Raw genomic sequence first — 27,496 nt, 5'->3', positions numbered from 1 at the left:
AGCGCCGCAGGCCCAGTGGGCTGCAGGAATCCTCCGAAACTTACAGTTTTCCTACAGCGTGCGCGTCACGGCGAGGTGACGTCACGGGCCCCGGCGTTCCGGGAGGTCAGGCCGCAGGGCGCGGACCACTCGGCCCCACGGCTCCGCCCCAGCGCGCCGGCGGGAGGGACGCCCCTTTGCTCAGCGGCCCCGCCCCCGCCGTGGAGCGCTGGGCGCAGGCGCGGAAAGCGCGGCCGCCGCCTGGCGGGCTTCGCAGGCCGGGACGCTTCGGGCGGGGGCTGCTTTGCTGGAGCTTCGTTTAAAGCGTGTGGAGGGGGTTCAATAGAAGGGGACGAAGACCCCCGGGAACACAGCAAACAGGCTGTCGCCCAGGTGGTCGGAGTGGGACGCCAGAGTTGTGAGGTAGATTCTCCACAGACATTGCCTGCCTTCCCTCACGTGTTCGTTAAAAGTTCTCCACGTGTGGAATCAGCCGTTTGTTCCCCATCAGGTGCCGACGGGTCGTCGGTCGGGAGGAGCCCCCTCTCCCACGAGCCCTCGCTCCGACCCGGCCCCGCCCCGCGCGGAGCTGCCCCGGCTCGGCCCCGCCCCCTCGAGCCCGCCCTTCCGGCTCCCGCTCGGGACTCGGCTGGGTGCCACCTGCCCCGCCCTCTCCCGGCGCCGCCTCCAGCCCTTTCTGTTGAGAGTGTAGCCTCTCCCCTTCCTACTGGATTTCCCGTTTGGGCTCAATGAAGCTGCTTACAGACTACGGTTCACGTCTGTCAAATTTAGCAAACGGCGATGTGTATAAGCAGATAGGTACGCTTCTTCTCTGGAGCCAAGTTGCCGCCGCCCCCGCTCACGTGACGACCCCTTCCTGTGCCCGACTCCGGTCTCGGTTCTTCTGCGCTCTTAGGACCAGAGGAGCTCTGGTTAAAAGATGGCTCAGTGGAAGGAAAGACGAAGGCTCCAGGAACTGACAGTGTATTAGATTATTTCTGTCTTGTAGGATCCTTGTATTACCTTATAAGCAGAAAAAAAGTAAATGTTATCCTAAAGAGTAGCTCAGAAAAATCTCTTGGGGGAAAAAAATAAAGAATGGGAAAAACAGGCCTTGGAAATAGACCCTAAGGAGGAAGTATTGAAAATAGCAAGGATTAGTGTTAAAAACTTACTTGGAATCGTGACAAATGGCTAGGTCAGTCATGGCATTTTGCCAGGCAGCTCCAGTGTAAATAAAGCCTGAAACAATGGTTTGTTTACACACTCATTGAAAATATTGTAGTATTTTCATAGGAAAGAGTGATGACGGGGAATGTTAGCCTTTAACTCTTGACATCTGAGCAGGTTAAAAATAAACACCTGTATCATTCAGGAAATGTCTACTTAAGTTTTGAATAATTTCTGATTGGGGTAATATTTTTACATTTTATCTTACTATGACACCATACAAGGTTTTAAAGATCATTATCAAGTAATGTAAGAAATTTGTAAAGTCTGTACGTAATTTTAACTGTGATAAGGTTTTCATTCTCTGGAGCAGAGTTATAGAAAAATTAGCACTTTTCTAAAGTGCTGCACGTTTTTAAAATAACGATACAATCGTCCCCCCTTTTCCATGTTTTTGCTTTCCACGGTTTTGGTTATCTGAAGTCAACCACAGTTCAAAAATATTAAATGGAAAATTCCAGAATTAGATAATTCATAAGCTTTCAGTTGGAGCTGTTCTGAGTAGGGAGATGATATCTCGCACTGTCCTGCTCCTTCCCTTTGTCCAGCATAGCCACCCATTGGTCACTTAGCAGCTCTCAGTATTGCTGTGCCTGTGTTCAAGTAACCATTATTTTACTTTACTTGGGGCCGTAGCCCCAAAGTGCAAGAATAGTGATGCTGGCAATTTGGGTATGCCAAAGAGAAGCCATGAAGTACTTCTTTTAAATGGAAAGGTGAAAGTTCTCTACTTAATAAAGAAAATTGTACACTGAGGTTGCTGAGATTATAGTAACTTTTATTACAATATGTTGTTATAATTGTTCTATTTTATTATTAGGTATTGTTAATCTCTTTCTGTACATAATTTGTAAATTAAACTTTATCAGAGGTATTTGCATAGGAGAAAACATAGTATATATAGAGTTTGGTAATATCCACAGTTTCAGGCATTCCCTGGGGGTCTTGGAACATATCCTCCGAGGATAAGAGAGGACTACTGTATTTATATTTTTCCTTGCAAAACAATAATTTTAAGAAAACTTTAAATTGTTAATTTCATTATTTACATGTTATAAAGTGTTTTATGTATGTTATCTGAAAAATTGGAATTCTTTTTTAATGATATTCTGGGTACACATATGGGAGTGTCCCACGGATGAATGTCATCTGTCATTTTTTGGAGTGGAAACGGTTAAGGAGTATGCGTCAAACGCATTAAATGTTTTTAGTATAGAATAGTTTTGCTGCCACAAAATGGTGTGATAAAATACATTCTTTTATTCTCATCTTATTATTCAGTATTTTTTTTCTTGATACCTAAATTTTTTTTAAAAAATTAAAAAACCTCATATATTGCTAGATTCAGGAAGGAAGGAACTTGGCCAACAAGAGATTGACAAGCAGAAAGGGTACCTAAACAAGAAGAGGAACCCCAGGGAATGTCAAGTAGAAATTTGTGGGGAAATATACAATCAGCTTTAGTCAAGTTTCTGTAACAAATTGGAATCTGATCTACATGAAAAGCCAGGAGCTAGGGTCAAAAGTGTGTTGATATTAGAGAGAAGAACTCTAAGCGGAACTGCTTTCTTTAAGAAAATAAAACCCTGGACCTTCAAGAGTTAGCTCTGGAAGGACTGAGGACCTCCATTCGGACCCTTGGGATTTCAGTTTCTCCTTGTATTTCTTTCACTTTGATATCTGCTACCCTAAGCAATCTGGCTTCCAGAGCCTTCTACTTCCATGTGCATAACTCTTCCCTCAGTTCTACTTAGCAAGCTGAAAAAAGCTAAACCTTAACACTGGGGGAAAACAAAAGAGATCGAAATATAATGGCTAATATTTATTAAGTGTTTATTTGTGCCAGGCACTGCATCATCTCATTTAATCCTTGCAGCTGGTTGAGGTAAGTGCTGTTGTCATCTCCATTTTACACTCCAGGCAAGCAGGGTGCAGGAGACTAAGTCACATGTCCCATGTCACACAGCCTCTGAGTAGTGGAGTCAAGATTTGAACCTGTACTCCAGAACCCATAGCCATAACCACTCATCTGTATCGAGTTTCGTATTACAACGTACAAATAATTCAAGCAGCAGAGACTTAGAAAATCCAAGATATGTAAATTCTAACTCCAAAGACTGACCACAGTGTACAGATATCTTCTTCACTATTCCCAGCCTGTCCCTGAATGGATGCTTCTATTTCATTTTTTAAGGTGCTCATCATGACCCTCTAAATTGATTTTGTGACCCATTAGTGGATTGCCACTCTGAAAAACACTAATCAGAATCCAAAATATAAAATATCACATTGTATCACATGTAGTAAGGGTAATTTTTCCTAAAACACAAATTTTGAGAAACTACTGTTTTGGTAAGATGTGTGTATTGAGTTGCTATCTTAATATATTTCTTACTATGGATCTCAATCAAAAAGTTTTAAAAAGTACTGTTATAACCACCAGTTGCCTAACTTTCATGCATATTTCGCCTTTCAGAATCAAGACCAAGGGAAACAAAATCCCACTCGGCAACCCCCACGCATCCCTCTCAGCGCCCGGATCTGGTCTGAAAGATCTGTTCCCAGGTAATTGACATAATAATCAGGTCACTGTTACATCCAGAAAGGCTCTTGTCTCCAGCACAAACCCAAGAGAACTTAATATAAGAAACACTCATAAAACAAGACAGAATAAAAGAGGGGTTGTTCTGAGAAAGGAGCAGAAATAGTAGGCAGGTTGATGGAAGGACTATCTGGGACAGAGATTGGAGAACTATGGAGGGATGTATCTTTAATAACCACACAGTCTTACACATGTCTGCTGTTACACATTTTGCAAAGTATTTCACATCTCATTTTAGCACCTCTTTCCCTCTATCCCTTTACTTAGCTAATTCTCCCCATCGTTTTGACCTCTCCTTGGCAGGAACTTCCTCAGAGAAGCTTTCCCTAAGCTGTCTTTGCTCTTAGCCTTGGAATTATTTTAATTTCCTCCTTTGCTGGACTGTAAGTTCTGTGAGAGAAGGGACCATGTTGGCCTCATTCAACCTCAAATCCTCTTCTTGTAGCTGAGTCCCCTACCCTCGGTAAGTGCTCAGGAAATATGTGTAGAGGAATGAATGGATGGGTGAACTCAAATTCAAAGACTGGATAGGTTTCTTACTCAAGATACTAGTTGCCTTCTAAAACGGGGGCACTGCGTTAATAGAAATAATACTGAGAAGGAATATCTTTTAGGTGGAAAAACATTTTGAATGATGATGCAGCATAACATAGCTAAACACTGAACAGGGTCAGCTCTGTGATTATATGGGTACTTTAGTGCAAGTCCAATGACTTCTCCAAACCTCAAAGGGGTGAGGCTCACTAAATGTTATTCGTAGTGAATGTCCTAATAGGGTGTTACCCCTTGGGGACCTCTGGGAAATCAGGACAGGCCACCTGGAGCCTAATTTGCATGAAGTCCCCTGAAAGAAACTGTCAGGCACTGGGGGATAGCAATTAATCCTCTTAAACAAAGGATGTCAGACAAAGGCTGCCCCCAACGACAAGAGGGTGAGATCGGGGAGTGAGGAGGGAAATGGAAGACAAGTAACTAGTGTCATTGCTCTGAGGAGCTGAGTTCATGATTGAATACAGGGCCAGGTGCATGTTTCTGAGTATAAAGCTGAAAGAAGCAAGCTGCCTTTGTGGGTGTGTTGGGATCGGAGGGGAGGGGAGGAAGGAGCAAGAAAAAGAAGAGGGTGTCAAAAAGATTTACAATTCCTCAAGGGCAAAACCTTGCCTACTACAGCACAGCAGACAGGCTGTAGTAGATATTCCAGAACAAGGCCTCTAGGTCTTTGTGAATTCTGTTCTTGCTCCCTGGAATCTATTTTCTCCCTTATCTCTTGGAAAAGACGTACTCTTTCTTTAAGTTCAAGTTCTGTCATTAATTACCTCTGCTAATAATAGCCAACCTTTATTGAGCACTTACTTAGATCTAAAGCACTGGTGAGCATTTTATGTGAAATCCTTATTTAATCTTCACAGCTCTATGGGGTAGCTAATGTTATCACTTCATTTTCCAGATGAAGGAAAAAGTGAGGTTGAGGGACTTGCTCTGGATCACATGGCTTAAAGTAATCTGACTCCCCAGTTCACCCTTAAACGCGTGGGGTTAGATCCTCTCTTCTCTTTGCTCCTTAGCACAACTTCCATAGCACATGACATTTAAATCTCTCTGAAATCAGAATGCATCTTAAAATTGGAAGGATACCATAGTTTAATTTTTTCTTAGAGGTACAAAAAATAACGGTGTCTCTTATCACTGATAGCTTCTTCGATTTAATGACACATAGTATACTGTTTTATAATTACTTCTGCTTCTTTCTCTCCCACTAAGCTATGGATTCTTTGAAGACAGAGATGGATTTACTCAACTTTGTGTCCTTAGCACCTAACACAGTTCCTGGCACATAAAAGGCATTTGACAAATTCCTTGACTTCAGTTGAAGAAGGGATGTCATCTCCCTGACAGGGTGACAAGATGGGTACAATGGAGGAGGCAAAAGTCATGACTGTTGTCACCAAAACCCTTGGTTATCCCCAAGGCCCTGATGGCCTAGGAAAATAAAGTCACAACTTCTCTGAGCATTATCCCAGTTAAATTGTCTCTGGCTCTAAAGGAATGTAATAGAGCCCACTGGCAATTAATTCAGCATGCCTCTTTTCTACTTGACAAATCGTCATTTATTATTTTACCCTTCGTGTTGGGTTCAGGCAATTTTTAATCAATTAAAGCAGTTATATTAAGGCAATTAAAGCAAAATTTTAAAATCTGATTTTGCAAACTCAGATCCAGTTGCATTTAAACTTTAAACTGGAGATGGTACTCAGCTCACAGGGATGTTTGATTTGGTCGGTGTTGTGTTTTTAAATTTTTAGATTGAATATCGGAAGATACATTTAAAAACCGAGCATTTTGGCTTCTTCTAAAAGATCAGAAGCTCTGATGATATTAGCCCCCACTCACTCAGGGCATCATCGCTGAAGTGAAGTGGCCCATTCAGAAGCCCAGGTGTTCCCCATTTTCCCATCACCCCCACCTGGGGACTATTTAACCCACCCGCCTGGCCACTGAAGGCACTTGAGTTTATAATGGATCTTGACAAAGCAAAGGGCTTGATCATTTAAGCCTTTAGCTTACGAAGGATCATAAAACCTGCAAAATGAACAGCTTTGCCCAGAAATTCAGTAATGCTCTAAATGAATTAATGATTTTCAATATGCATATTTCCCCCTACAAATAGATTTTTCACAACTTTTATATCTGTCTTCTACAGAAGAAACTTTTTTATGCATTAGGGATTTCCCAATAAGATACTTCTTTAGGGTATTTAAACAAAAGAGAATAATACTTAAGAAAAAATGAATTGCAAAACACAAGATTGGGTTCACAGTATGGCCTGGTATATGGGGCTGTTGTGTTGATTACATTCACATGCACTCTTACCCAGGAGAGAGTCACAAAAGTTTCTTTCCCTCAGCCTCTCTCTTCTCGTGTAATACACAGGAGACGAGAGGTGAATGCTGATTAATTATCACGTTCATGTTTTCTATACTACAAATGGTAGTCACAATCCCTTTACATTACGTTGAAAAATAAACTCGGAGGTGATATAGAATGTGGGTATTTAATATCTATTATTTTGGCGAGATTCTCTTGTCTGGTCATACAGTATGTACTGCTATTGACATTAGTCAGGAGAAGGTTTGCTTGCAAGTGACAGAAAAACCCCAAGATAATAGGCTTAAACAAGACTGAAGTTTCTTTCTTTTTTGTGTAAAGATGTCTGGACATAGGCGATCCAGGGCCAGTTTGCCCAGGGTTGTTTCAGGAATTCAGGCTCTTTCCATCTTGTTGCCCAGTCGTGCATGACTTACATTCCCAAAGCCAACTCACAGACCAAGATGGCAGCCTAGCTCCAGTAATTCCCCAGTGTACAGGAAGGAGAAGGTCCAGAATGTTCTGCAGCTTGTACACCTTAAATCCTACTTTTTTCCAGTAAGCTTTTTTTAGCTAATTAAGAGCCTACACTGGTAACTTCTCTTCTAAATTCACTTAAAACTTACTTGTACTAGACTTCAATCATTTAAGTATATTAACATGTATTTATATTATGCACAGTCTCATCATCTCTGTTATCATGATTGTTCTTAAATCTAGAACAATGATTCTCAACCTTGGCTACATGTTAAGAGTTGCCTGACAAACTTTAAAATGAAAAACAATTCTCAGGTGCTGCTGCTGGTCCGGGATCTGTGCTTGGAGAACAATGTCAGAGGTGAAAGAGGGACGGACAGTTGGGGAGTGGGGTGGGAAGGTGTGGAGGAGGGGGGTTCACACCAATTGTAGGTTCTGTCAGCGGCTCATGTGTACACAGGGCCCTAAGGAGTATGAGTGCCCAGGGAAGCCAAATGATAGGAAGCCCAGCTTAGGATTCTGGAAAGATAGTCCTGAGGCCAGACTTGATCCAGAGGCGTGACGCTTCATATCTGTGAGTGGACTACACAGGCCCATGGGCAAGGCTGACCAGGAGTGGCAGTCACCAGGCTCTTCCCCATCGTTTTGGGGTTTGTGCACAACCCCAAGGGAGGGAATAGGAACCAGGAAAATGGTAGATGGATATATAGATAGATAATAGCATTTTCTGCCTCTCTAGCATGGAAGCCAAGTCAGATTGGATTTAATTTAGAAAAACTGACTTTTGACTCAGGTGTCGTGGAACAAAATTGGGGACATAACAAAAGCTGATATAAGTGCAGGGTATACCTCATATTTGATAATGCTTTATTGTTATATGTATGTTCTCAAGCTCTACTTTTTATCTGACTGTAGCTACAAAGCTTCCCTTTAGAGTGAGTGCAAAGCAGACAGGTAGAGTAATGTCAGTAGAAATTTAGGCTGATAGCAAGAGTCCAGACACAGATACAGTGCAACCCTCACTCAGAGATGTTTGTGTTTTCTGTCTCTTACAGTTGAGAGAAATGTCAAATATTTTCCTAGCTAGACATTTTCCTTGCTATTAGTATCTTCTTATTTATAGAAGCAAAAAATGGTTTTCTTCTCTTTAAAATTTTCATTCCTGCCATATGTGTTCAATTAAGTGGGCACTTATTACGTTTTTACTTATACTCACAAAAAAAATCCAGGAAAAGAGATGCCCATTTTGTATTAAGTTTCTTTGAGTTTTTCATTTCTCTCTTACTTTTAAGGGATACTTTTTATTTAAAATATTATATTATCCTTGTCACATAAAGTAGACCAGTTTCTTAATGTGGTCTTGGTGATCAATTTACTAGTAGCTAGGGCATTAAAACTATAGTTGTCGAATTCCTAGATTGCCCTCTCTTTGAATAAAATTCAGCCATTTGGAAAAAACACAGAACCTGGTACATTGTCAGTCTTCATTCAGTGAATGAATGCTGAAGGCTTTGCAAAAGGACTTTTTCTAAGAAACAGGAACTGAAGAAAATAAGGCCTGGTGGCCATTTAAATGCTACTCATTTATTTTTATATTTCATTTTTAGGGGTAACATAGAATAAAATTCAGAAATAATAAATGTACAACTCCATGAGTTTTAAAAATATATACAGCTGTATGCCAACTACACAATTATGATGTATATTGTAGAAAATTCCCATCACCCAGAAAGTTTCCTTGTACCACTTTGTGGTCAGTCCTCTCCTCGACTCTGGTGCCTGGTACCAGTGGTTCTTTTGCCTTTATAGAAATAAATTCATATAAATAGAATAATATAGTCTTTTGTGTCTGGCATCTTTTACTTAGTACATTGTCTTTGAGATTCATCCATATTATTCTATCAATAGCTCAAACCTTTTCTATTGCTGAGTAGTATACAATATTATAGATATATCACGATTTATTTATCCATTCACCTGTTGACGGGCATTTGAGTTCTTTCTGGTTTCTGTCCATTATTGATTAAATAGCTATAAACTTTGGAGTACAACTCTTATATTTTCATTTGTCTTGGATAAATACCTTGTAATGGGGTTGGATGTCCTGGTTAGTATATCCTTAACTTTATAACAAACTGCCATGTTTGCTTTACAAAGTGGCTGTGCACTTCTACTTTCTTATCTGCAATGTATGAGAGTCCTAGTTCCTTCACATTCTCATCAACATTTGGTATTGTCAATCTTTCAGCCCTTGTATTATTTATTTTCTAGTGTTCTATCTAAGACAGCTTGGACTAACCCAAGGTCACAAAGATTTTTCTATTTTGATTCCTTGTAGAAGTTTTAAGGTTTTACCCTTTATATTTAGGACTATGATCCATTTTGAGTTAAACTGTTATGTAGTGTGAGGCAAGAGTTGAGGTTCTTTTTTCTTCCATATGGATAGCCAATTGTTCCAGCAGCATTTGTGAAAAGACTGTCTTTCCCCCATGAATTACCATGGTACCTTTGACATCATCCTTTTTCACAAAATCCCATCTGATCCCCTTCTAACCAATCTTTCCTCACTCAAGACCATCCTTCTCACTATGGTCAGGTTTAAGCTGAAAAATAATAATAATAATAAAAACAATAAAACCCCTGTAGTAGATTATATGATGCATTCCTCAGATCCCTCTTCAGGATGGAGACACTGCTTCCAACTGCTGGATGTGTTGGTTGGTGATGCCTCACAGCTGTGTCCCTCTCCAGGAATTGCTCTCACCTACAGGAATCAAACTTGCCCAAGGTTACCCCTCCTCCCTGGGGTACAGCTTGCATCCAGTGACTTCTCAGTGTGGGTAAGAAGGCCTGGCTGCCTGGCCTCAAGATGGGACAAATCTGAAAAGCCATTTCAGCTTCAGAACTCCCCATGGGATCAGCTGCATCAGCTGCACCTGCGATGCATCTGCACCACGGTCTAACTTCCCCTCTTCCCACCCCTCCTTCCCTTCACTCCCTAACAGGTACTGTTCCCAAAACCATTCCCTGTATGAATTGCTGCATACAAATCACAGGGTTTCAGTGACTATTTCTTAGGGAGTCTGACCTTTGATAGTCTTAAAGCTGATTGTGTCATTTCTCTGCATAAAATCCATTGCCTACAGACTAAAATATTAACTCAATTTGGCATATGAAGGCTTTCATAGGCTAGCTCCAGTCCTTCTCTCTCTCCTTGGCACCTCTGTCACCATTGACTTTGTCCATCAGGCAACTTCATATATCTATATCCCAAAATTCCCCATATCCATTTCTTTGCATATGGTCTTCTCTCTGCCAAGGATAAATTTTCCACCTTCTGTTAACCTTCTGTTCTGCCTTGGATCAGGTGTCACCTCCCTGGGAAGACTTCTTGTTTTTTCCCCACAGTACCATACAGCCCTTTATATAAGAATTTACTGTCTAATATTGAAACTTTCTTGTTTACCTGTCTGACTTCCTACTAAACTGTGAGCTCCTCTTGGCAGAGACTGGATCCTGGCCCTGCGCTATCTTCAGTGAATTATAGCTTTTCAATACAGCTTTGGTGAATGAATGAATAATAAATACCAAGATAAGCAGGGCACTGTAAAAAAGTATTAAACATTTGGAAATTTTTGCTATCCTTAGTTTCTGGTATCTTATATCTACAATATCATGTATCTTTTGTAACAGACTGTAATTTTTTTTTAATCTTTTTTGAATTCTGGACTACCATGTTGACCAGCAACAAATCTAGACAAACACTGCAAGATGAAAGGAAATCCAAACCTCGGATCTTTAAAGTTAGTTCTGTTTATTAAGAAAAAAAAAGAAGACTGGAGAGGACTGGGGGTGGAAACACCAATGATTTCAGGAAAAAAGGGAGAGCGAGGCAGAGAGACCTGATTAAATTGAATTGGCTGGTGAGAGACTGGAAATTTTCCTGCCATTCCCAAGAGGCTTATTTTTTATCTTTCTTTTTCACACTGTAAAGTGTCAAATTAAATTGCAAAGTTAATTCTCATCACTGAGGAAGGGATTCTAAATGTATTAATTAAGGATTACTGGGCATTTTAATTTTATTCATGAGAATGAAAACTTTTTAATAATTAAACAATTATTTGTTCTCTTTCATGTGTTTATTTTATTGTAGACTATTACAGGTTAATATCAGTACTTTCGACTGTAGGTTCTAGAGACTTGGGTGACTATTTTAAAATAAGAGCTGTGCTTATTGATATATTTGATGTCATCAATTATGATACTGGAGTTCCCTTGAGAAATTAGGTTCTTCTTTATTCAAGGATGAAGTCCTTAACAGGATGAGGTCTTATCTTGCAGGAAACCATGAATTCACTGTGGAGAAGAATGATTTGGATTTTGTTCTGGTAGAACATGAAGTACCTTTTGAATTCTTTACTGTCTCTTTCAGTGATTTATCTTATGCATGAAAATAATCTTTAGCTTTTTGCAAAACAGATGAATCTATCTTTATAGAAATTGAACAGTTGTTCTGCAAGAAAATCTAAGAAGAACAAATTGATTTCTTTTTGGTGAGGTAACAATGTAAAAACAAGGTAAAATAAAAATACGTATCTTTGACTAAAACGTCAGGTATTTAAGGATTGTGTTAAAATTCTTATTTTCAACAGTGAGGCCTTCATTGAAAAAGTTGGAATTGTTGTCTTCTTTACAAATAAATGTTGAAGATGTTGCAAATTCTAAATTATGAAAATGTAATCTGAAAATTAAATTATAACCAATTTAAAATTAAAGAATATGTTTATTTTTACAGATTTGCTTTGCCTTTTAACATTTAGTTTGGACCTCTCTGCTGCTTTCTCTCAGTAAATAAGCTACTCTAATTCATAGATAATATTTAAAAATATAACTGCATAGAAAGGAAGCAACGTTGAAAATTATGGTGCTTCAAGCAAAACTAAATTATAGTGCTTCAAATGGCACCAACAATCAGAGATGTTTTTAATTAAATCATGGGTTTTTACTAACAAAATACAAGCTTTAGCTTTTTATGTATGGACAGAGAAAATATGTGTGTAGACTCACATTGTCCCCTTGTCACCTTGATGGACAGAGATTATTATTAACAATAGTGTAATACAGGCTTACAGAGAGCCTGGAATTCTGTCTCTGCTGAGATTTAGAGCCTGACAGTGGGGAGCAGCTGTTTCAAATTTAAGAGGACAGGAGTGAGTTAGCGACATTTTGTGAGAAATAAATGAGCCCTCAGCACACATCAATTGCTGGTAAATTCAGAAAATGATTCTTCCTTGAGCAAGAAAGCAAGATAGGAAACACACCTGCAAAGACTTATTTTCAAAACAGAAAAGATATTGCTCTGGAGTTGAGGCATTTGCTGAAGTTTCTCCATTATTTTCACCTTTTCCCCCCATTTTTTTTTCACTCAGAACTGTCTCCTGATTTCAACCATTTTCATAAAATCTTAGAGATTTTGATTTAAATAAAACAAGACCCAACACTTCACAACTGAAAAATGTCAACTTCAATTTTAAAACCTAAGTAATTTTCCATGGAAATTTGCTCAACATAATTTTCTTCCTTTGGTCTGCTTTCTTTTTTTTCCTGTGAAAATAACACCATTTTAAAAATAGTGAGACAACAAAAATCAAACTAAAACCACCAAAAAACAATACAAAATTATAAGAAAACTGAACACTCCTTAAGCCATACCGTAAACAGCTGCTAATACCAGATTAAAAATATAGTATGTTTTACGCTTTATCCTGTGGTTGGCATTCCAGAGAGTTGGTGAAAAGTTTTGAACAAACCTCTTCTTTAAGTCAATTGTGTGAAATGTTAAACTACAATGTTAAACTACTGTGATAGTTCTGGTATTTTTAAATATCACATAATTGATGTGAATGAGAAAATCTGTATTTTTTAATAAACCTAATTTAAAAGAAAAACAAATTTGTCCAAGTTGCCATTTTAATTTCCTGAAATAGATCCTTGTGTTGGTCACTTAACATCCTATAAACTGTTATTTCTTATTTTCTTGTCTTTAAATCATAATTCAAGAAAATTATAAAACAAAGAATCTATATTCAGAAATAAAGTAAAAACGCAGACAAAAATATAGGACAGTAATGTAGACTGTACTTAATATAATCAAAGATAGCTCTATGTCATAATTCACTTCTAAAATTAGATGACTGTCATCAAAACAGCTCCATGTATTTGTGATTTTCACCACTTTGTATAGGTTTTTGCCATCATCAGGAGTATGATACACACACACAGAGAAACCACATAGGCTAAGGTAAGTAAACTGAATTGAACTGATAAAATGCATTTTAGCTCACTTTCAGGGCACATAATAAAATACAGTCTTTTCTCAGATAAATCCAGCCCAAGCCTTATAAAACTACTGTGTTTTAGTAAAAAAGATATATGTCAATTATTCCTTATAATGAAAGTTAAAGTTATAAACTTTAGGGTAGTAGGGAAGGAAAAAAATTAATAATATTAAAATAATTCTTATTACCATGGTTTGTATTACTGCTTCCAAACATGACATGAGGACGTGAGAAAAAGATCCTTTGTGATTATGATCATAAATGTCCAGTCGTTACCTCCTGACCACATAAAATAGAAGCTAGAATTAAAACAACAACAAAAACAATAGGTAAAACCGCAGGGTGTCACTTCAGTTGTGTTGCCCTCATTTTGATGGGTTTTTCTTCCTATTGCTAATGGAATTGAAAGAAATTTGTCCTACACTATTATTTCTCTATAAAATTTGGGTCTGCCTATGGTCTCTACCTTCTATAGCAAGATCGTTGGTGGTAGAGGATACATTTTTACTTTATTTATCTGCCAGTATTTTGTTGTGGATATGGAAGATCTTTAAAATGCAATTTAAAAAACACACAAATAAATGATAACATGTCCTTATACTTAATCGCAAAGACATAGTAACAGCTGCTTTGAAGGGAAGGATTCAAGCAAAGCTAAATCATAGAAAATAGTTGCCAAATCCTTTAGCTGGTGCCTTGAAGGGGCAACATTATAACCTTTGATGTCTAGTTCAAGTTTTGAATCTGTGGGAGCAAAGCCTTAGAAGTCCTAAAACCCCAAACCATGGAAATCCAATTTTGACTTAAATAAAAAGCATTTTGTTGAAAATGGTTTCATACATTAGGAATCCTTGATGCATATCTTCTAGTAATTTGTCTTTAATCTTCTGGAAAAAGAAATAATTTTGATATAATCTACATCACAAAACACAAAGTAACTCAAAAGTATACAAAAGTAATTATTGCTATTAACTAAATGTTGGAGAATTTTAAAACTCTACAAAGAGAAGTTTAATGAGACAGGATCAGCAACAATTTAAAAATTGCCAGAGTTCTGAAATGAACACTTATGCCTAGAAAAATCTAGTTGAATTAATATTAAATTTACCTATTGTTATGTATTTTAACTTCTTACAAATATTTTTAAATGTGTGAAATTAGAATTTGTATTACAGAATAAATGTTAATTTTTCAAAAAGTAGACTTACTTTAGATCTGTTGTGTGTTTATTCATTTAACATACATCAATCACATATTCTTGCCAGATATTGTGATATTGACTATATAGGAGAAAAATATTAGTAAGGCATTGGTTTTCAAGGATCTTTCAGTTCAATAGAGGCAATAAGATAGTAGGAAACATAATAATAATGATACAAGATATAAAACTCTAAGTATTGCTCAGTTTCAGTTATGAATATAAGTTCTGAATAAACATTTGGCAATTCAAACTTGACCATGTAGTTATAAGCCACAACCAGGTAGGTTTAAGTGAGTTATTATATACAATAAAGTTCTTAGAACATATGTAGTAAGCACTACAGATGTATTAACTAAGTCCCTTCTTTCTTTTCCAGCCTGGGCCCTCTCTGCCCGTGAACTCTCTATCCACAGAGTTTAACAGGGAGCCAACTTGCAAAGCAAAAACATGGTTTTCAGAGTTTCAGCCCCAGCATCATAAGCAAAGCATCAAAGGGTAGGTTTGGAACTAAAGGATAATAGTTTAATAAATGGCATATTTACTATCATAATCATTACTATTCAACATTGTTTTGGAGGCTCTGGCTAATGCTGAAGGTAAGAAAACAAAATAATCAATATAAATACTGGGGGGAAAAGGAGACAATTCACTTTATTTGCAGATGATGGTATTATACCTAGAAAACCCAAGAAACTGTATTATTTTTTAAAATAAGAGAATTAGGTAAGGTGGCAGAATATAAGACAAATGTACAAATATCAATGGATCTTTCTTTCTCTGTATTTGCTGTATCAGTTACCTTTATGTAAAAAACAACCCTAATATTGCAGTGGCATAAAATAGCAAACATTTATTTCTCACTGACATTCCATGAGGGCTGAGGGTTGGTGTTGGGAGACGCTCTTCCATGAGTCTCTCATGTTCCTACATGTCTTGCTGGGTGTGCTAAGCCTTTAAGACCCTGATCATTTTTTACCCAGCCATTTCTCAGGGATGTGTCTGCAGTAAGCAACCTTCACAGAGGAGGTAATTTCTACCTTTGGGGCAAAGAGTAGGCTTGCTCACTGTTTGCTATGAAATGATGGGATTTCAAGGTCAGTGTTCCTCTCCTAGAATGCAACCTACTATGTTTTCAGGCATCTACATGGGCCCCTTCACATGTGTGGGAATGTGGGAATGGAGACTCAGGGAACCCACACAAACATGCTGACACTCTGGCTACTGTCTTTTGTCTCTGACCCAGGAGTTAAGTGTTTTCTGTCAGCATCGATGAAACTGGCAAGTTAACATCTTAGCTTGAAAGTAAGGTAAAATATGAGACTCTTCACAATTCTTGACAGTTGGCTGCCGCTTTGCTCCAAGCTATAGGTTGGCCACAGGTCTGCTTCGCAAGCATTCTTGTTCCAGGATCTAGTCCAAAGGCGCAGCCTCTACTCGGACGCTTTAATGCCAGAGAACAGAAGCTTGAGAGGCCAAGTACATCACACAATTAAATTTAAAGCTTCTGTCTGGATGTGTTTATGTCATACCCACTCACATTCATTGGCCAACACAAGTGACATGGCCACCTCAAATGGGGATAGGAAGTATGCTTCGTTCTAAGAAGATATTGCAAATTATATCTAACATAGATGTATAATCCACTTACCATAGAGGGAGTAGATAATGATCAATAATACAACCTACCATCCCAGCAATAACCGGTTATATGTAACAGGAAAATAAACTCTTTTTCAAAACAGGAAAAATAACACCTATAAAGAGAATAAATTTAACAAAAAATCACAATATCTTTGTGAAAACCCTTTTTTCGTTTTTTTAAAGATTGGCGCCTGAGCTAGCAACTGTTGCCAATCTTCTGGGTTTTTGGGGGTTTTTTTCCTGCTTTTTCTCACCAAATCTCCGCAGAACATAGTTGCATATTTTAGTTGTGGGTCCTTCCAGTTGTGGCATGTGGGACACCGCCTCAGCATGGCCTAATGAGTGATGTCATGTCCGCGCCCAGGATCCGAACCGGCAAAACCCTGGGCCGCCGAAACGGAGCATGCGAACTTAACTACTCGGCCACGGGTGGGCCCCAAAAACCCTTTTTTCTTGAAAGACATAAAACCTCAATAAATGAATGTATGTCATGTTGCTAGATGGAAATATAGTATGATGAAACAATTCCTTCTCCATTTTAATGTAAATTGAATCAAAATCTTAGTTTTTGGTGTTCTTTAAAATGAAAATGAATTATATGGACCAAGGGATTAACCATAGAAACTAAATGATAAAGCAAGTTGCAGGAAAATGTGCAATATAATTCTATTTTTATAAAATAAAACACTACATAATCGTGTGTTAATATAAATATGAATCTATGTCTTTGTAGGAGCAGAAAGAATAGGGTAGATAGATAACTTGATCTACCTCAGTGGGATGAGTTTGTAAGCGACAAGGGGAATAATTCTTTTTTCTTTTTATATCTCTGTATTGTTTGACAACAGAGTTTAATCCAATAGCAAATAAGAACAGAGAATCATAAAACAAATATTTGGCTTATTGGCCTCATATGAGGGGAAACTAGGCAGTCACCTCTGCCATCAGCATCACTCTACTCTTCAAAACCAGCTTGGCACTCTTGAAAAATACTCCTCATTAAAGACAATTTTTGGAGGAGCCGGCCCCGTGGTCCAGTGGTTAAGCTCGCACGCTCCGCTTCCGGGACCCAGAGTTTCACTGGTTCGGATCCTGGGCAGGGACGTGGCACCACTCATCAGGCCACACTGAGGCGGCATCCCACACGCAACAACTAGAAGGACCCACAACTAAAATATACAACTATTACTAGGGGGATTTGGGGAGAAAAAAGCAGAAAGAAAACAAAGAGAAGATTGGCAACAGTTGTTAGCTCAGGTGCCAATCTTTAAAAAAAAAATTAAAAAACAAAACAAAACAATTTTTTCCTATAAGACAACTGAGGATGGCAGCTAAATACAAATGTGATGAGGCTCACTTATACGTCAAGGTTAGATCCAAGTGTATTCCAAACAACAAGGATTCAACTTAAAAACAATAATCAAAGGAACTCTATCTCAGCTTTAATAACATTTAAATCAGATTTACACAAATCTTTTTTCTTTCTTTCTTTTTTTTGAGGAAGATTGGCCCCGAGTGGACATCTGTTGCCAATCTTCCTGTTTTTGCTTGAGGAAAATTTTCCCTGAACTAACACCTGTGCCAATCTGCCTCTATTATGTGGGACACCACCACATCATGGCTTGATGAGCAGTCTATAAGTCTGTGCCTGGGATCCAAACCGTGAACCCCTGGCCACTGAACTGGAGTGTGCAAACCCAACCACTACACCACCAGGCCAGCCCCACATAAACTTTATTTTTGTATAGGTAGATCTTATTATTAGAGTGCAATTCTCTGCAACCTATAGTATTAGATAGTATCGGAATGTATTAAGAAGAAACCATAATGGCTGTGAAGATTTTGCATAAAGTAATCCTTTTAATCACTGGAAGCCCCAACTTCACAACACTGGAGAAATTCTCAGGGAACTATGCATTGTGAGTACTGCTAGCAGTTTATCAGAGAGGATATTTTGAAGCTGTTCTGGAATCTTTCTTTCTCGCGTGCTGTAGTCAGACATTAGAATGTCTCACCTGGTGACACCACACTTTGAGTTTTGCAAAAGATCAAATCCTTGCTTTTTCTTACCATTAGTTTGATGCATCTTATGAGTGCCCCCAAGAACCATGTGCTAAACCGTGTGTTTCTGCGTGGTTTGTGGTTAAAGGTGGTGTGGAGGCAAGGAAGCTGTTTCTCAAGCCTTTGGGCCTACAACCAAACCTAATTGTGTCTCTGAAGCCCTGTTAAAATTCTTCTGAACAAATGAGATTAAAAAGAATTGGTAGAAATCTGCACTGATGATGCTCCAGCAGCATGGAATTCATAGTGAGGAGTTCAGCAGGGCAGGAAAATCAGTTATTCAGAGCCTGCCCAGGAATCCGTGGGAATTATTCCTACTATTACCAAAGGAGTCAACCCCATAAAAAGTGCTAGAGTATGTGCCTTACTGAGTGAATACTTGAATGTGCCTGATGAAGTTGTTGTGTCCTATCCTCAAGTTTATTAGTTATCAAAAGGAAAGATACTTAGCTGAAGACTGCAGGAGCCTTACTTTTAGAACATCAAGGAAGTTACCAATTACTTCAAAGGTTTGAAACTAACAACTTTCTTTGGTGCTTGGCGTATTTGGCAGCTTGGTTTGGAATTTTGTATATGGAACTTGGAATTTTAAGAGATAAACAGCAATATCAATGCATGTTAAGTATACTTCAGGCAATTATAACCAAAATCCAGCTACAGGGATAGCAAATTGATGTTAAAAAATGGTCCCTTCTCCTTCTCACTTAATTTTTGAAGCTGATTTCAGGGAAAAAATATAAAATATCAGCTAGTCTTGCTGCAAGATAAATTCAGGTAATATTTTCCTGATATTGTGGCAGAAAATTCCATTTGGAAGTTTGGGAGGAAATTTTTACTACTAACATTTCGTAATTGCCAAATGGTCCCCAAGAGGAGATTTGAGAAATCAAATTTGATTTCATTGTAACTTCCAGAAAATAATTTGGAACAATTTTGGATAAAACAGATTTTTATTTTACCCAAAATAAGTGAGCAGGCCTTGCAGCCCTCATCCGATTTTCATTGACTATGTTTGTGAAACTTTTTTCTTTAATTTTTGTATTTCTGGCTATGAAAACAAAGTAGCATGATAGGCTCGATGTTAAAAATGGCCTGTTTTGTGTTCTTGCTTCCAAACTCCCTTCCAAACTCTTGATGCCAAAGAAAGCTTAAGAGCAGGCTCAATATGCACGCAAAAAATTAAATCTTGCTTCTAAAATGCAATTGCTTTATGTATTTTAATTGTGATATTCAGTTAATTCTAGAATTTATAGTGGAAGCAAAGGAAACCATGGTTTTGAATAAAGAGAGTAGTTAAAATGGTTCCTGCCTCATTTTTTGCTACTTCAGGGAATATACCTTTCTCTGTGGCAATACAGAGCTAATTGCTAGTCCCTGTCTTCACTGGGTATTTTATGCTCATATGCCTTCTCAGATTATGCTTTCATCCCCTAAAATTCACTTTTCCTCAATTTATCTGCTAAGCTAATTCGTCTTTGTCTTTCAAATCTCAAATCAAGTAAGTCACTTGCTCTAAAGAGCCTGGTTCGAAGGGAATGGCCTTTCTTCCATCCTCCACAGCGCCCTACCCCACCTTCTGTCCCTGCATTTTCCACAAACTGTGTACTCCATGGTGCCCAGGAACATATTTTCTTTGATTTTATGTGTGCAGCACTTCTCAGAGTGTCTGCTGCATGCTAGTCTCTCAATATATGTTGGTTGTCCAATACTTGTAGATAAATATATGCAGGTATTCATGTCAGAGAGAATAACTAGAGAAGCATCAATGATTAACTAGGTGGTAGTGATAGTGGGCAGTCAGGAAAACATTTACAGAAGAGGTCTCGCCAGACAGGATTCTAAAACTAAATAGGCTATGCCATATAGAGGGGTAAGGTGAAGGAAGCTTGAGGGGAGAGAATCTCAGATGAGGAAAGAGTGTGTATAGGAAGGAGAAAGGAAGGAAAAAAGGAGAGAAGGAATGAGGGAAAACGAGAGTGAAGGAATTAAGCAAAGAGACAAAGAAGAATGAGGAGGTTTCAGGCAATATGGAGCAGTGGGGACTGTGGTAAACTGGAGGGTACATGCCTCATTTAAAGAGGGGAGCCATTATCAGGCTTTGATAGATTCTTTTCATGTGGGAATTTGGAACCTAATGTTATCATTTTTTTTAGAGAAGCTAGAAATTGCATATGAAATCTCCCATTTTTTGGACACTGGTAAGTAACTTGGTCTTAACACAGGCTAGAAACACACATCCTTGAGCTGACTTTGTCTAACGACTTCTGTTTTGTGCCAGTAACAGGAAGCATGTAAACTGTGGAGGACAAGCTGTCTTGACACACCAGGTCCGTGGTCAGGTGGTGGTATGGGAATTACGTAGGAACATCCAATTTATCTCTGTGGCATTTCCTCATGAGCGCACTTTCTTATGAGAGTGTGTCCTCGTTGCTGTCATTCTCTATCAGTGTGAGAGCACTGCTGAATTTGTGGGGAACCCTGGGAAATTTCACACTCCTGAGTGAAATGGAAAGATCTGGAAAAAATCACTCTAGATAGTTTAATTTCACATTATAAATAAATCACTAAGGGAGAAGATGAAAGGGAAACAATAAAAGGCCCAAGGACAGAAGTTTTGGGGAACACTTACATTTAGAGCAGATAAAAAGGGAGAAAGGGAAGAAAAATAGAAAGAAAGGGAAGTTCTAGTGAGGCAGAATGAGGAGAGTTTGCCATGGAAGCTGAGGGAGTAAGGCCAATGAGATCATTTACTACAGTTATGCTGAGGTTATTTAGCACATTTGTTTTTATTAATAAAATGACATGAAAAGTAATTTTAATGACTATTAAATTATTTCTTCAGCGTTCTTTTGTGTGTAGGTTCAAGAGTTAACATTCCCTGACAACAGGGTCTGAGAAAAGAGATTTGAGGCCAGTTTCACATCTGCTTTACTTTAACCTTTCTCCACAGGAAAACGGTCCTGATGACTTTGCCCAGTTTTTAAACTTGGAATTGTCTTACATGGAACTGAAAAGCCCTCGCACACAAGGAGATTAATCTCACGGTGTTGAAACTTTTGGAAACCTGGCATGGAATTTTCTTCGTAGATTTGAAATTCAACTAAGAGAGATCTACAATTAGTAAACAAATATGGGGAAGTGTTCAACCTCATTAGCAATCCAAGATATACAAATCAGAGCAGCAATAAGATAACCTTAATAGTTTGGAATAGTGCTGGTTTCTAGTGCTGGCTGCCTTGCTGTTACTTCTACTTTGAAATGTTGCTGGAGGTAGTACAATTGAGACAAACCCTATAAAAAATAATTTGGCAATGCATTTCAAGAACCACAAAATATTCTGGATCTGTATTTTTTGAAAATGAAATTGGAATCTACAAAATAAGAAAAAAACTATATGCATAAGAGTTTTTGTGTCACCTTTATTTACAAGATAGTCAGTGTACCTGGAACTGCTGTTAATTAGTTCAGTAGATTGTCTGAGGTTTTGTGTCCCTTAGACGCAGAGCCTGCGATGGGGATCATTGTGCAGTGATTTCGTGAGAGTGCTTGCAGGTAAAACCTAGGAGTGAGTGAGGGGTCCAGGATGGGGCTGAGGAAGAAACGAGGTGAAAATGAGGGTTCAGATGAGATCTAGTTTCAGCCCAAGCCCAGGGGGAACTCTGGAGTGTGAAGAGCCCCATAACATTGTCCCACCTTGAACGAAGGGCCTGGCCTTTTGCACAGTGCCAGTCTTTGGAGGAGCATCATCTCTAGGGGGAGAGTGTAATCTTTCCTGCATTTCCAGGTGAGGCAGCTCCTGTCAACCCTGGAGAAGAGTTCAGTTCAGAGCACCTGGAGGATGGACCCACTGGCCTGGTAATGGAGGTCTGCACTCCTCACCTCACCGGATTGGAGAATATGATTGATGTGTAGAACCCAGTTCAATTTATGAAGTCTAGTGTTCACCCAGGGCAGATCTCCTGAACTTCAGTTAGGTTTACCAGCCTAACCTTATCCCTTCGTCTTCTGGGAACAGCGTGCCCCTTTATCTGAAAATTGCTTCTTCCAGCGGGAGCTGCTAGATTGTTTCTCCAATATATCCCATCTCCTTCTCTCCACTCTGCCTTCTACCACCACTTGGCCGTAGATGAAAACCAGAAACAAAAAGGAGACCTTGGTATGTGAAAGGCAGAAGTGTGGCTTTTATTGGTTCAAAAGTTGGGGAGTATGTCTGTTTTTCTTGTTAGTACCAACCCAGTGTGTCACAGTAACAGACGGGTGAGTCAGCAGCTTGTCCAGTCTCCTTCAGGAGCATCTGTCCTGTTCTGCTTCAGGCTGTGGAGTGTGTGACTTTTAACCTAGAACCCTTTGAATGGCACGGGTGGTGGAGAATTAGGCTGTTCTCCACATATGGTCTTCTCAGCTTTAGTTTCCACTTCTAATCTTTTTGTTTATCTTCCAGGGAATTTTGAAGAGAAATTGGGAGGAATCTTAAAGCTAGCAGGAGTGGCCAGTCTTCTGCCAAGTTCATTCAGAAGAGTTTTTAAGTGGAAAAAAAAAAAGTATTTGCCCATTTGAGAACTTTTTTTGAGAAGTCTTTTAAATTGATGTCTTTTTACTAAAGACTTCCTGTTTAAACCAGATACTCTTATTTCTACCTACACTTTAGAAATGAGTGATAAATATGCAAATTCAAAAGTAATAAATGAAAATCGCTGAGGTTTTTTCCACCTAAAGCCTTAAAAATATTCAAGAGATGAAGGCATTGAACACAGCCTGAGATGACAGAGAAGCACAAAAATTCAGGAAGACCTGATGTGGCCAAGTGCTTATGTTCTAGTTCAGATCCCTGTTCTACCACTGAATGTCTGTGACTTTGGATAAGATCTTCCCAAGCCTCAGTTTCTTCAACGATCTAATGGGAGTGGTATTTCTTTCCTCCCTGGGCAGCGTGGTGGTGGAGAGGGCAGGGAGGTCTGTCTTTTAGGTTCTCAAGTCCGACCGCCTGGCTTTCAACGTTGACTTCGCCTCACACTAGCTGTGTGACCTTAGGCAATTAGCCCCTCTGGCCTCAGTTTCCTTTCCTGAAAAAGGAACATAATAAGAGTACTTACCTTCCGGGGGTGACTGAGTCAATACCACTGAAATGCTTAGAAGAATACTTGACACACAGAAAGCACCAAAACAACATTGGCTGCTGATTTGTTGGAAATTTTTATGACTTTTAAATAATGTTTGTAAAGAAAGTAAATATGCTCAATAACTTCTCTAACAAGGATTTGATCTGCATGTATTTCATAGCATGGGGGGTTATTCTGTATGCACATCAGCTGAGTTTTCCAGTTTGATGTCATCATCATTTAGAACAAATGAATCACATATCACATGACAAGACAATGGAGGCCTTCTATGTGGAATATTGACAGATAGATCTCTCTAAGTTCGTATTATTAATATGGTGCATCTTCTTTCTTCATTTCTTTTTCAAGGAATATAAAATATTCTCCTATCTTAGCATGATGGGTCATACTGACACCACTGAAAACAAAACAGTCACTAAGAAACAGGTTTTAATAAAATTTGCTCTCCTCTTTAAGAATGACAAGAATGGAAGGAAGAGAGGGAGGGGAGAAGAGAGAGAGACTGTGAAAGTGAACAAATGGGGCATAAAAATAAAACAAAATAAAGTAGTTTCATAAAAATATTACCAATATGTGGCTCAGGGACTGAAGTCTAGATGGCGTCTCCAATTGAACTGAGAAACTGATAGACTCTGAATCACTGCGACCCAGGATGAAGGAGTATTAGAACTCCATCCCATCTCCAGTCAAATGAACATCTATGTTTTCTTTTTGGTAATTTCAAGACTTAAAGTGAGGACTTGAAATCCATTTACCAAGATAATGTAGACACATAGAAATTTAGTGTTGAAATGTGTCTTCAAGGTAATGATGATGATACAGGTATTTCTGCTCTAATGTGCGATGTGTTCTCTTACAAGCCTTTGCGCTCTGCACAACCCCGGCTAAAGTAATTGAATTTATAAAGAAACAAGGTTGGAACAGGCTACTTGAAACTATGCAACTTTGTAACCAGAGCAGTATAAAAACAAAAATTGGTTCCTGGAACAGTAACTGAGGAGCCCAGTTAGGCAGCTCTCAGAGAGTCTAGAAGATGCCTCAGTGAACAGAACGGCAGTGCTGGCAACATTTCCATTAGAACAGAGCTGGCAGGGTTGCAACAGTGCAGGTAGGAGAGGCTGGGGGCTGCCATGAAGAAGGTGGCCCCCAGGGCCCAGCTACCTGGCCCGCCATGAGAGCCACAAAAGGCTAGGCTTTCCTTCCCGGGGAGGGTGCCCCAGAGGCTGGCGATGTTTATTTCTTTAAAAATACAGTTTATAGGTTCCTAGTGCCAGTGTGGTACTCAGGCTGTTTTCTTTCTCCTTTTCTGCTGAAGGTTATAATTCTATCGCTGCTGTAACAGTGCCCCTTCCCCGGAAGAAGATGATGAACCAGTGCAATTTTCTGGTCCTGCTAACATCATTCCCTATTGATCAATTTCATTGTGAGTTAACTTATATTGTAGGTTATCAAATGTGACCATAATGGTGTTCAGAAATTTTATACATTTTTTAAAAAATTATGAAGCAACTAAGAAATACATTGGTTTTGGCTATCTGAAAGAGAGCTACAGTGTGAATTAAAGTGTCGAAGATCTTTGAGGGAATTGAGAAACACAGGAATGAGAGAGCTGGAGGCAAAATAGTAATAGTAAGGCTTAATACTTAGACAATGTCTAATACATTCTGGCACATTCTAAATGCTTTTTATGGGTTAACTCACTTAATCCACACAGCAGTCCTTATAAAGTAGATTTTTACTACCTCCCTTTTACAGATAAGGAAACTGAGGCACAGAAAGATTAAATCACTTGCCCAGGGTCATGTAAGTGGTAAATTGGGATTTGAATCCAGGCCTCCACTCCGGAGGCTGCACAGGTATCTGCCATACAGAATAGCCTTTCCAAAGGCTGCGATGGCTGCACTTGGACCTGGGGCTCTGCCTGCAGTCTCCGGGGGGGAAGTCTGAATTAGGCAGGCGAATTAGGCAGGCGAAGCTCCTCAGACGTGGGCAGAGACACAAATTAAGAGGGAGCAGCTGTGGGGAAGTTTTTGTCACCCGAAGAAGGAGGAAGGGAGAGTGTGCTGGACAGACAAACACCACAGCTCCCTGGGCTGGTCCACTTGTGTGCTGTCTTCTACCGCTTCTTGTTCTTACAGATGTCAGCCCCTCAAGTCCTGTGCTTTTCCATACTTTCATATCAGCCCTGGCTCCTGGGAGGAGGAGAGTGTGGCCTGATTTTGGTTTAAAAAAAAAAAGTAGACGCTGGAGGAACAGTTGGACTGTTTCTCTAAAATATAGAGATGGAGCTTTCTGGGCATCTTTGGGAGTCCTAAAATCCAGCATTAGCATTGTCCCAATTTCCTTTCTCCAGGGGAGGTGGGGCAGGGGGCATGAAATGGATAAATAACACACTGGAGGGGCCACCCGGTGACTCAGCAGTTAAGTTCACATGTTCCGCTTCCCAGAGGCCCAGGGTTCACCTGTTCGGATCCCGGGTGCAGACATGGCACCGCTTGGCAAAAGCCATGCTGTGGTAGGTGTCCCATGTAGAGAGTGGAGGAAGATGGGCATGGATGTTGGCTCAGGGCCGGTCTTCCTTAGCAGAGAGAGGAGGTTTGGCGGGTAGTTGGCTCAGGGCTGATCGTCCTCAAAAAAAAAAAAACAAAAAAAAAACCACACTGGAAGGGGAAGAAGGACTGTCGAAGAGAGAGCCCAGGAGTGCCAAGGAGGGTCAGCCCTGGGATCGGAGCATCAAGGGTTTGGGAGACCCCAGAAGATCCTGGAGCGTCCAGGTTGTCATCCAGGCCTGGCTCCAGTTACGGGCGGAGGAGCCTGAGGAACGCAGTGGCCTGGACCTGGGACTTAACATCCAAGGGTCTCTGTGTGCTCATTTTACCCTCAGCCTGCTTCCAGCTGTTTCCAACTTCAGAAAGATTAAAGGATTGTTGCTTGCTTCGGGAGCTGGAGAGTAGGAGGCGATTTATGGTTGATCCCAAGGCTTAGGAGCCAGAGAAGGAAGGAAACCTTGATCCCAAGAAACAGGTGGGTAACGTGGAAATCAAAACAATGGGACAAGCCCAATAATTCTTGGAAAAAATTACTTGACCCAAGGCAAAGCAGCAGCCCAGAGGACGGCCATCTGGAGGCAGAGCCCCCACAACGACCCCACTCCCATCCTGGGGGAGTTCCTTCTCTAGGAGCCGCTCACCAGGTACTGGGAGTAGCAGATGGACTTCTGTCATCTCGGAACTGTGGGGAGACCCAGGAGCCCCTGGAGCCTTTGCTCCGGAAAAAGAAACTGGAATCCCATGTGAGAACTGGAAGGCATTTTCTAAAAGAAATACTAAAGTGTATAAACACAACATAACAAATTAGAAACATGCGAAGGACCAGTTTTAGTTCAATCCAGTTAAATGATGAGGCAAATGGGAAAGATAAAGGATGCAACAGGAAAGGTGAACTGACATGTGTTGGAGGTGATTCTTGAGCCGCCAGGGATGATGTTTGGCCGTGAATTTAGGGCTGGTGCTCAGGAAGTCCCTGTTTAACATTCTCTCTCTCTTCTGAGACAGAGATGGGAGGTGGGAGAGAGTTTGGAGATAGAAGGGAAGAAGAACCAGCCACGGTCTAACCCGGGAGTTAGGTACTCAGGTAAACGAGTCGGCAGAGCAGGGTTACGTGGATATCTCCCAGGTCGCGTCCCCTCCGACCATGAGCATCAGATTCACCCGGTGTCCCAGTTAACAGGGCAGACTCCCGGGCTGCTCCCCAGACCTGCTAACCCAGGACTTCTGGGGGTGAGACCCAGGAATCAGTATTTTAACAAACACTCCAAAACTTTGACGTTTTTCTATATATTAATACTGGAGAACCACTGGTTTAGGTTTTATTATTTATTATCTAGAAATTTGGGTGCCTGGATGATAAATGAGAACAACAATCCAATTGTTTTCCAGAACTTTGAAGACTGAGTATCTGTGAGCAGGCCATAGTGTTATAA

General features: G+C 39.8%; 1 protein-coding gene and 1 long non-coding RNA gene across 11 annotated transcripts in view; one reads left to right on the top strand and one right to left on the bottom strand.

Moving 5' to 3' along the window:
- The window catches only part of ZNF438 (zinc finger protein 438), a 185,583-nt gene extending 184,823 nt beyond the window's left edge, over window positions 1-760 (bottom strand). The window contains exon 1 of one of the 9 annotated variants that reach the window (XM_070501323.1): window positions 743-760. The gene's annotated coding sequence lies outside the window, so the exon portion shown is untranslated. Of the gene's footprint in view, window positions 1-44; window positions 563-742 lie in introns of those variants that run through there. The other 8 variants (XM_014851776.3, XM_044762003.2, XM_070501324.1 and 5 more) reach the window with 8 other exon arrangements.
- On the top strand, window positions 264-27,496 carry LOC106837972 (uncharacterized). Of its 2 annotated transcripts, XR_006521792.2 has the most exons (7): window positions 264-402; window positions 3,686-3,774; window positions 4,115-4,274; window positions 13,398-13,454; window positions 15,069-15,187; window positions 21,345-22,550; window positions 22,836-27,496. It is a non-coding gene; the product is annotated as an uncharacterized lncRNA (long non-coding RNA). The 2 variants fall into 2 exon arrangements; XR_011499326.1 differs by lacking the exon at window positions 4,115-4,274 and having other exon boundaries at window positions 22,836-27,495.

The sequence above is a fragment of the Equus asinus genome, chromosome 29 (assembly GCF_041296235.1).
Source record: "Equus asinus isolate D_3611 breed Donkey chromosome 29, EquAss-T2T_v2, whole genome shotgun sequence".
In the NCBI taxonomy this organism is placed as follows: Eukaryota; Metazoa; Chordata; class Mammalia; order Perissodactyla; family Equidae; genus Equus; species Equus asinus.
This window is presented reverse-complemented; position numbering and strand designations above follow the sequence as displayed.